Below are 10136 nucleotides of genomic sequence, written 5' to 3'. Positions count from 1 at the left end.
TAAGGTTTCAAGTATGTTCTTTAGGATCTTTCTACTGCATTTTATTATAGCCCACCATGCTTACAACAGTCTCAGGACTCTTCAAACATTTGACTATGGCCCTAGTGGCTGCATGTAGCTGATAAGAAAGAGTATAATTATTTATGCTGCAAGCTAGCCTAAACTAAATGCTTTGGTGGGGTGGGGAGAGGGTAGTTGAAGGGGCCCTGACTGATAGGCACCTGGCCGCTGGGTGAAAGGGAAAGCAGGAAGGAGAGGGGGGTGGTGACAGTACATTTCTGCTTCTTTATTTCTCTATTTCCACACAGCCTACTTAAACCTATATGAAGGCACTTACAATTGAAAATGGACCACCACATACAGGTTATTTTCTACACACCTGCCTGTCAGCAACCAATCTTGCTCAGATATATCTTTAACCAGCACGACCAGTCAGAGCTTCAGTCACATGGCAGCCTGGGGAGCTTATTCATACCAACATTCCTCACCTCTGTTTGTTAATCTACCCACCTACCAGCAGTAGTTCATCCATCTCAGGGGCTCAGGAAAAAAGTCACGGGACTTTGATCATGCTCATCCTTATGTTCTGAGAAAAGGGGGTGCTCAGGATGAGTTGATGTGGCTTCGTCTGACACAAGCTGTCATAAACCACACGCCCCATCACCAACCCCACACTCCATCGTCGACTCCACGCCCCGTCACCAACCCCACGCTCCATTGTCGACCCCATGCCCCATCATCAACCCCACGCCCCATCACCAACCCCACGCTCCATTGTCGACTCCATGCCCCGTCACCAACCCCACGCTCCATTGTCGACCCCACGCCCCATCATCAACCCTACGCCCCATCGTCAACCCCACACACACCCCGTCATCAACTCCATGCCCCGTCAACCCCATGGCCCCATCATCAACCCCATGCCCCATCGTCAACCCCACGCCCCATCACCCATCATCAACCCCATGCCCCGTCAACCCCATGCCCCATCGTCAACCCCATGCCCCATCACCCATCATCAACCCCATGCCCCATCAACCCCACGGCCCGTCGTCAACCCCACAGCCCATCGTCAACCCCACGCCCTGTCATCCACCCCATGCCCCATCATCAACCCCACGCCCCATCACCCGTCATCAACCCCACACCCCGTCATCAACCCCACACCCCATCATCAACCCCATGCCCCGTCATCAACCCCATGCCCCATCACCCATCATCAACCCCATGCCCCGTCAACCCCACAGCCCATCGTCAACCCCACGCCCCATCGTCAACCCCATGCCCTGTCATCCACCCCACGCCCCATCATCCATCATCAACCCCACACCCCGTCATCAACCCCATGCCCCGTTGTCAACCCAACACCCCGTCATCAACCCCACGGCCCGTCATCAACTCCACGCCCCATCATCCACCCCATGCCCCGTCATCGACCCCATGCCCCATCAACCCCACACCCCATTATCAACTCCACGCCCCGTCATCAACCCCATGCCCCGTCATCAATCCCACACCCCATCACCCGCCATCAACCCCATGCCCCGTCGTCAACCCAACACCCCGTCATCAACCCCACGGCCCGTCATCAACTCCACGCTCCATCATCCACCCCATGCCCCGTCACCAACCCCACACCCCATCATCATCCCCACGCCCCGTCATCAACCCCACACATGCCCCGTCATCAACACAGCAGCATAGCATTTCCTCCAGGAGAACACCAAGATCTCACATCCCATCCATAGGCTGAGGCTGCTGCTCCTACAGGAACCTGGGGCAGTGTAGCAATTCCACATCCTGAAATTTCTAATCAAAACTATTAAAGTGTCAAACAGTGAACAGCTAAAATACCACTTTGTGCAATTAAGAGGTTGGAAGGAAAACGTTAATTGTATCAGAGAATATGGACTCCTAAGATACAGGGAGTCAGGTTCATTTTCAAGCCGCTCTTCTTTCAACAGATTCACTAAGGCTCTTTGTCAACACAAATTGAAAACGATTAAAAAAGTAATGATGATGCTTCCTGCCCTCCATGAAAGGACCACATACAGACACCACACTCATATCTGTGGCCCTGGGGTGGCCTTTAATGGCCCAGCAGAATGGCCAGAACTATTAGAGGAAACATTTAATAAAGTCTGGACATCAGAGCCCTGTGGGTTTAGCTGGACTCCTGGAGGTGTGGTCCACAAGCCAGCGGGACGGAATTGGAGGCCGGAGGCTCAAACTGTCCCCTCTTCCACCAAGGGCTCCTCCTCCAACAGCTTCTTGGCTGCTGAAGCCCCTGCATCGCCTCCAGGGTCCCCTGGGTCCAGCCTCATGCTTCCCGTAACGAGTTTTTAAACCACAGTCCTGCAGCAGATGACATCTGTTCTGCAGGCTACGCGTCCCCAGAGGGAAGGGGGCCGTGTCTTCGGGACAGTGTGTGCTCTCAATCACTTCACTGCTGACAGGCACTTCAGCTGAAAGGTGTGAGTTATGCAAAGATTGTGCTGAATTATTTAAAGCATTCTCTATTTAAAGAACAGAGAATATTTCATTAGCATTCTGCTGTGCTTAATTGAAGACTCACAAATCAATTAAAACTGCTTACCTTTTGGCTGTTCAGTAACTTCACAGAAACCTCCCAGAAAATGCAGCCTCTTCACAGCTGGATTCATCCTACACCCAGCGACCTGCAGCCAGTGTGGCGCTGTGATTAGAGGCGGCTCAGCACCTTCAGAGGAGCGGCCCGGCTGTGCGCACATTGGAGAAAGGCTTCCATCGTCGTTGGTCCTCTTTCTCACAGGGACTCTGGGGTCTTGGTGCCGGAAGATGCAACTGCCTCTAGCAGCCCGGCTTCATTTTAGGGACAGTGACTATGGAGAAACCAGGTCTGACCCATTTTCTCCAGAGGGGAGGGAGCCACGGGGAAAGGCCCCTTGTTGTTCTGTTGGCTCCGAGCGCCTCCCAGGAAAGGTGAGAGCATGGACTCAACCCTGGGAAGGCCGAGAGATCCCACTGGACTCTGCCTTCCTCAACACTCTGGACAGGATGCAGACAGTGGGGTCCTGGCAGCAAGACCCCGTGGAAGTGGGGCCTTGGAGCTCAGGGCCAGGCCGAGGGGGTGCTCATTGTTGGTTCCAGCCTGCAGACACGTTGACATTGACACCAGACGGGGCAACTGAAACCCTAACAGAAAACCCAGTGTCCCCTGGCCAGACCCAGCAGAGGAAGAGCTCCCAGTGAGCCCAGCTGCTAGAAAAGAGGGTGGAATCCCAGGCAGAAGAGTTCTTCGGGCTGAATGGAAATGATTCCAGAGGGAAATGCAGATATGAAGAAGGAAATAAAGAGCTCCAGAAATGGCAAATAGCAGGGTGAGTGTACGCGACTTCTCTAACGGAGGAAATTACCTTTAAAACGCATGTGCCGGCTTAGAGCAAAAGAAACCGTGCCGTAAGGTGTGAGTCAGCGTAGTGCATATGACACCACAGAACAGAGAACCAGGGGCCTCCGGGATGGCCAGGCAAGGTTGCCGCATTTCCTATGAAGTGCACAATCGTCATACAAGAGTGCATTAAATATACATATGTATGCATTCAAAATATACAAACATCACATATATCCATCAGACTTCGTCAAAATTAAAATATTCTGTTCACCCACATAAAATGATGTCATTTACTGCAAAAAATATTCTCATTTATCCAAGTGCTGACATCCAGAATAAGTAACCCCTAAAATTTCATAATAAAACAACTTGGTGAAACAATGGTCAAAGGATTTGAACACTTCGCCAAGTGATGGCAAATAAACACACGAAAAAGTGTTCAACAGACTTGAGCACCAGGAAGATGCAACGGAAACACCAATGAAAACCACCCCACACACCCACAGGAGCCAAAATCTGTAACACTGGTGGCACCAAACACGGGGAAGGGTGTGGCCCACCCAGAACTGTTGTGCATTCTTGGTGAGAACGTCTAAGACATCCCCTCGATGGAATTAGAAAACCACAGGGCAGGCAGGTCAGCTGCTGTGCTGCACGCCACAGTGGCTGGTAAACTCTGCACACAGCAGCGGGCCATCAACCGAAATAACAGCAGGCAGAGAGCAGCTCTCAAAATGAAGGCATTCCGTGGGGGAACAGCAGTGGATTATCAACCAGGATATGTGAGCCATGACAGATCACAGGCATTCCCTGGGAGGCTGGGGCAAGGGGAAGCTTTTAAAGGCAAAAGAAGCTCGAGTAAGCAGTTCTGAAACAAAACTTACCAGCCTGAGAGGCTGATTGCAGGGGCTGGCGATGGCTCATTGGAAACATTGACAGCTGCTGGGAGACGTCCTCATGGAAGCAACTTCTGAGCAACGTGAAGCCTGGCATTCCAGTCAAAACCTGGTAATATAACCAGTATTTTCCATTGCATGCTGCTCTGAAGAGAACAGGCTTTCATTGAACTTACACAAATAACTATATTGCCAAAAACATAATAATATTCACAAATAGTTCACAAATTTTGGAGAGATAAGGTAGGGAAAGAAGCCTATGTTTCCATTTTTGTTCACAAAGTTATACTTTACCAAATTGGTGTAAATTATAGATAGCTTAAGAAAAATATTTTCCTTAAATCTGGAAAACAAAACACTAAAATAGAGAACCAAAAAACCTTTAAATTAAAACTATAAAAACCCATAATTCCTTTTCATCAGTTCATTCGGTCCCATGTAATTAATTCTCATTCTGCTTCATCTAGGTTAGCAGATTTATGAACCCATCAGTTTCTTCAACATAGCCCTGAAAATATCTACTCTGTCCAACGGTATGATCTCAAAGGAATCAGCAATCAGAGTCCAAGAGGACTGCCAAAGTCATTTCATTAGAAGCAATTTGGACTGTAGTTGACGCAAATGCTTTTAGAGAAACATCAAAACAATAATTTGGATTTGGATTTGGATTTTTATATGGATGACAAAAACATAGACGGGTCATGGTTGAAAGTCTGATGAGAGTTCATTATAATGAGAAATTGACAAGGAACTTTGGTTATTTCCATAGCATAGAATATTTTAACACAATAATTAGAACTACTACTGATAACATTACACCAAGATATATCAGACATTTAAGAACTTTATACAACTTTTGGAATACACTAATACTGTATCCATACAAATATAACTTAAAGAAAGGTTAAGGCCAGGCGCAGTGGCTCACACCTGTAATCCCAGCACTTTGGGGGGCCAAGGCAGGCGGATCATGAGGTCAGGAGATCGAGACCATCCTGGCTAAGACAGTAAAACTCTGTCTCTACTAAAAATACAAAAACATTAGCCAGGCGTGGTGGCGGGCCCCTGTAGTCCCAGCTACTCAAGAGGCTGAGGCAGGAGAATGGCATGAACCTGGGAGGTGGAGCTTGCCGTGAACCAAGATCGCGCCACTGCACTCCAGTCTGGGTGACAGAGAGAGACTCTACCTCAAAAAAAAAAAAAAAAGAAAAAGAAAGAAAGAAAGGTTAGACATCGTTTCTTATGTTTACAATGGTTCCCACATATTTAATAATTTAGCGTGTCAAATAAACTTAATATATTTCTTTTACAATGTAAGAATAAAAAGATTTCATTTAGAATTTGATCTTGGGAAAGCTTGTCAAAAATGTCAAAGGTTTAAAACAGGATAATAGGTCACTGTGAAATAATAGTCACCCATTTAACTATAGTGATAATTAAAATACTTTTAAAGCAAATACAGAAAGTTACACAGATGAAAATTAAAAATAACCCTAACTCTTTAAAGGAAGAATTTTTCCAAGTGATCAAAAACCTAATAAAGACAGCACAAAGTACACGACATTATCTTGATAACTTTTTCTAGGCCAGTTACTGTGGAGGCCTCATTAGTGAGGGAGAGTGGGGCTGGCGGGACTGAAGGAAGCAAAAAGAGAAGACACATAAGCTTTAAGTCTGCCTTTCTTCACGGTCCAGAACACATAATCCTCCTGCACAAATAACTCAATCTTCCAGCTATCACCAGATCCTTGACTGACAGAAAAGTTACAAGTTAGCTCACTGCAACCTTGGCGTTATTAGCACCGTACAAAGCCCTCTTCAGCTCACAGCATAAACACTGTCTTATTAAACCCCCACCAAGTCTTTGTCTCCTTGCAGTCAGCTCCTCCCTTGCTAACTTGCCCATTGCACTCTTGCAACGTATTTTCATACTTTCTTTAATAAATCTGCCTTTCTTTATCTGCAACCGTCTTGGTAAATTCTTCTTCTCACCACACCACCAGCCCCAGATGGTCACCACTCACCTGTGACAGTTACCAAAAAGCTAAGGAACACTCTGATTATTTTTTAATCAGGAGTAGATCAATACTACAAGAAAATCTTGTCATATTAACAGAGAAGACCAAATTCTAGTTTCATGTTGGCAAACTTTTGATCTTTTTTCTTCTTTTTTTTTGAGATGGAGTCTTGCTCTGTCGCCCAGGCTGGAGTGCAGTGGCGTACTGCTCATTGCAACTTCCGCCTCCCAGGTTCAAGTGATTCTCTGCCTCAGCCTCCCTAGTAGATGGGACTACAGGCATGCACCACCACACCCGGTTAAGTTTTGTATTTTTAGTAGAGAAGAGGTTTCACCATGTTGGCCAGGCTGGTCTTGAACTCCTGACCTCAAATGATCTGCCCTCCTCAGCCTCCCAAAGTGCTGGGATTACAGGCATGAGCCACCACAGCCAGCCTAAATATTAATGTTCTATTTTAGAAAGACTTATAAATTATTTCCTTCTAATTTTAGTCAACTTGATCACATACACAATGTATTTCATAAAATTCATCTTCCATAAACCTTTTGCAATTTTCTCAAACCTTCTAGAATTTGTTCAAACCTTCAGTTCTGTTCTATACTTCATCTTTTTTATATTGGAACAATGAATCACGCTAACTTAGGATAAAAATTTACTCTTTTTTCCCTTATAATTTTGGCCACATAAGATTTTCTCATATAAAAAATAAATTTATTCTCTTTTTCTTTTCAACTTTCCTTACCAAAGATATAACTTTCTTTGCTTATTTTTGTCCTATTTACTGGTTCCTTTCTGCCTTGTTTCTATTTCTTTTCAAAATTTACATTTTCAAGCAACCTTTAAATAACCTCCAAATTAGACAAAATTGTTCTTCTTCTAAAACAACCCTCATGTCTTTTTATAATTTTTTTACCAAAAATTGTATCATTATTTTTCATACTTTGCATATAGAATGACACACATTAATTAGAATTTTTAAATCTTAGTGCCCTTAATTTTTAGTGGAACCTAGGAAGAAAGCAATTTTGAACTGTTATATAACATTTTATGAATACATATTTTATAATTTTTCAGAAATGTGCTTCCTCATAGAACAATTTCTCAATGTAGAACAAGACACAATGTTTTCTAATAGACCCAAATAAATTTTATCTTTCCACAGAACTTTAGAAGCCAGGAATAACCTTACACTTACGTTCAGTGATTAATGTTTTAGTATTTTAATTTGTTTGGGTTACTCATGAGAAACTTCCTGAGATATTAAGCAGCCATCATCTTGAGGTGTTTTCCTATTAACCATTTTTACAGCATGTGACTGTCAGGCGGTCATCTCAAAATCAAGAAACTGAAGAGTTAAATGCACAGCGCTTTGTTTCATGGCTGTGCTTCCTACATGAGAAGTAATGGGCTGCCGCCACACTTCCGAGGACGTGAGAAGGAATGGGTGTGCCGCCACACTTCCGCGGACGTGAGAAGGAATGGGTGTGCCGCCACACTTCCGCGGACGTGAGAAGGAATGGGTGTGCCGCCACACTTCCGAGGACGTGAGAAGGAATGGGTGTGCCGCCACACTTCCGAGGACGTGAGAAGGAATGGGTGTGCCGCCACACTTCCGAGGACGTGAGAAGGAATGGGTGTGCCGCCACACTTCCGAGGACGTGAGAAGGAATGGGTGTGCCGCCACACTTCCGAGGACGTGAGAAGGAATGGGTGTGCCGCCACACTTCCGAGGACGTGAGAAGGAATGGGCTGCCGCCACACTTCCGAGGACGTGAGAAGGAATGGGTGTGCCGTCACACTTCCGAGGACGTGAGAAGGAATGGGTGTGCCGCCACACTTCCGCGGACACGTTTGTTTTTAGGTAAGACTCATGCTTTACAATTTTTTAGCAGAGATGAAAGTTGTGTGTCTGCATCATCTTTAACGCTGAGGACTCTGAAGACACCTGCTTTTATTAAACCAGCAAATCTAAACTCACCTTTATTCACCAAAGGTTACCTCAGGTCATGTGAACTTTAAAAACATTTGGGTTAGTTCCTATTCTTTTTTACAGTTGTAGCTATGCTCATTTATTTCTAAGTCAATTTAAACAATGCCTCTTACTGAGTAGGAAATACCTTAAAGATAATTTATTTGCTCCATTTTAAAACAGTCAAGAATCAAGCCAATCAAAAAATGTGCACAGCACGCAGTCAGCAGTGCTGGGAAAGGATGGCTCGGCTGACTGAGAAATTCCCAGGGGAAGAAGCAGAGTCTGGCGGAGAAAACAGAGAGCCACCGAGAGTTATAGCCTGAGCATCAGCTTCCAGTTAGCCTGACTTCTCATCAGGGAGCTCTAAAGAAAGTCCTTTTTCAAATATCTTATTATCAGCTTTTAATGAGGTCAACAGTAAACATTGCGGTGGTATTGAAGTCTTTCTTTCCTCCCATCTAGTTCCATTTTAGCTTAGGACAGAAAGTCAAACAAACAAAAAGCTCCTATAATGCTCCAAATATTAACCAAGTTCCAAACCAAAGGTAAACCTACTTCAGCTGTGATTCAAAATTAATAAGCCCTGTATGGCTTAACCACGGATGCAAGAGGTCCCCAGAGAGGATGCAAAGGATGTAGTCCCCTTCAGGATCCAAAATTTCTCCTGAAGATAGGCTAAGGAAGTAAAGATGCTCACTGGTAACAAGGCAACCACAGTGAGGCAGTTAAGGTAAGTTCCCGAGAGCTGCCATGGTGGAACAGAGACACTTCACGCTTCCGTCCTGGCCGGTGACTCCCGTCAGAAGCACGCCTGGCAACTTGGATCTCCCAGTGGGCGGAGACCAGAGACAGCATCCTCACTGGTTATGACCAAGTTCTCAAGACAGAAAACAAGCCTTAGGACAAATCGCACAAAAAGCAGAGACAAAGAAAACAGCAGCTATTTCTGGGAAGCTGTGGCCAAAACGCAACGGGCACCCAGCACCAAATTCACAAGAGTCACCATTTAAAGAACCACTTCTTACAATGTTCTCCTTCCACTCCAAATTTTAAAAAGAAGGGACAAGAAGACTTTTTACCTTCTCAACCAGGCATTCCAGATAGTGGCGTGAGAGAGCTGACTCTGGTGAGAATTCCTGCCTCTGCCCTGTGTCAGGGCTCCTGGAATCCCACCTGCAGGTTCCAGGGAGAGGACAGAGCGGGTGTCCCAGACCTTTAACGGGTCTGAGAATTAAATTAACATAAGATAGACTAGCAGGAGAGAAGCATCATACAGGTTTTACAGAGCATGGGAGCCCTCATATGGAAATGAAGACCCCAGAGAGGCAGTTATCAATTCACTAAATCATTCCCGGGGGCTTAAAATATATGAGTTATCTAACAAGGTCTGTACAGTGTTCTCTCTGCTTCAACTTCTCATCCTTCAAGATAAGAAGGCTGCTTTTCCTTCCTTTCTTTCTTCTTTCCTTCCTTCCTCCTTCCTCCTTCCTTCCTTCCTTCCTTCCTTCCCCCCTATTTATGGTCTCTGATGGGTGTAGAAGTTAATTTCTTGGATGTTTACATTTCAGCTAGGGCTCGTGAGGATTAAAAACCTCCAGGTAGCTTTGAAATCAGCGTATTTTTTAGTTTTATTTTAATTATAGTTGTAGCAGTCGGTTTTATCTTATTTTAAAATGACTCATTTTATGAATCTCTATTTAATTTCATTTTAAAACTTCAAGTTTCACCCAAAATATGTTTGGACTTAATTTTATGTAGACACAGTTTATAAAATCACTGTCATTGAAAAGTTGATTTATAAACTTTGAAGTCATTTACATTCACCTAATTTACTTGGTTTTAGCAATTATGCTTTAATTCCTTCTTAATCAAAACTG

The 10136-nt window shown here is 44.9% G+C and overlaps 1 long non-coding RNA gene across 2 annotated transcripts in view; it reads right to left on the bottom strand.

Annotated features, from left to right (window-relative positions):
- Window positions 1-1675: 1675 nt before the first annotated feature.
- Window positions 1676-10136, bottom strand: part of LOC105473746 (uncharacterized) — a 143547-nt gene continuing 135086 nt past the window's right edge. The window contains exons 3-4 of one of the 2 annotated variants that reach the window (XR_011610235.1): window positions 4258-4378; window positions 1676-2738 (exon numbers count right to left, since the gene is read on the bottom strand). This is a non-coding gene — a long non-coding RNA (uncharacterized lncRNA). Of the gene's footprint in view, window positions 4379-10136 lie in introns of both variants that reach the window. The other variant, XR_011610234.1, reaches the window with a different exon arrangement.

The sequence above is a fragment of the Macaca nemestrina genome, chromosome 11 (genome assembly GCF_043159975.1).
Source record: "Macaca nemestrina isolate mMacNem1 chromosome 11, mMacNem.hap1, whole genome shotgun sequence".
In the NCBI taxonomy this organism is placed as follows: Eukaryota; Metazoa; Chordata; class Mammalia; order Primates; family Cercopithecidae; genus Macaca; species Macaca nemestrina.
This window is presented reverse-complemented; position numbering and strand designations above follow the sequence as displayed.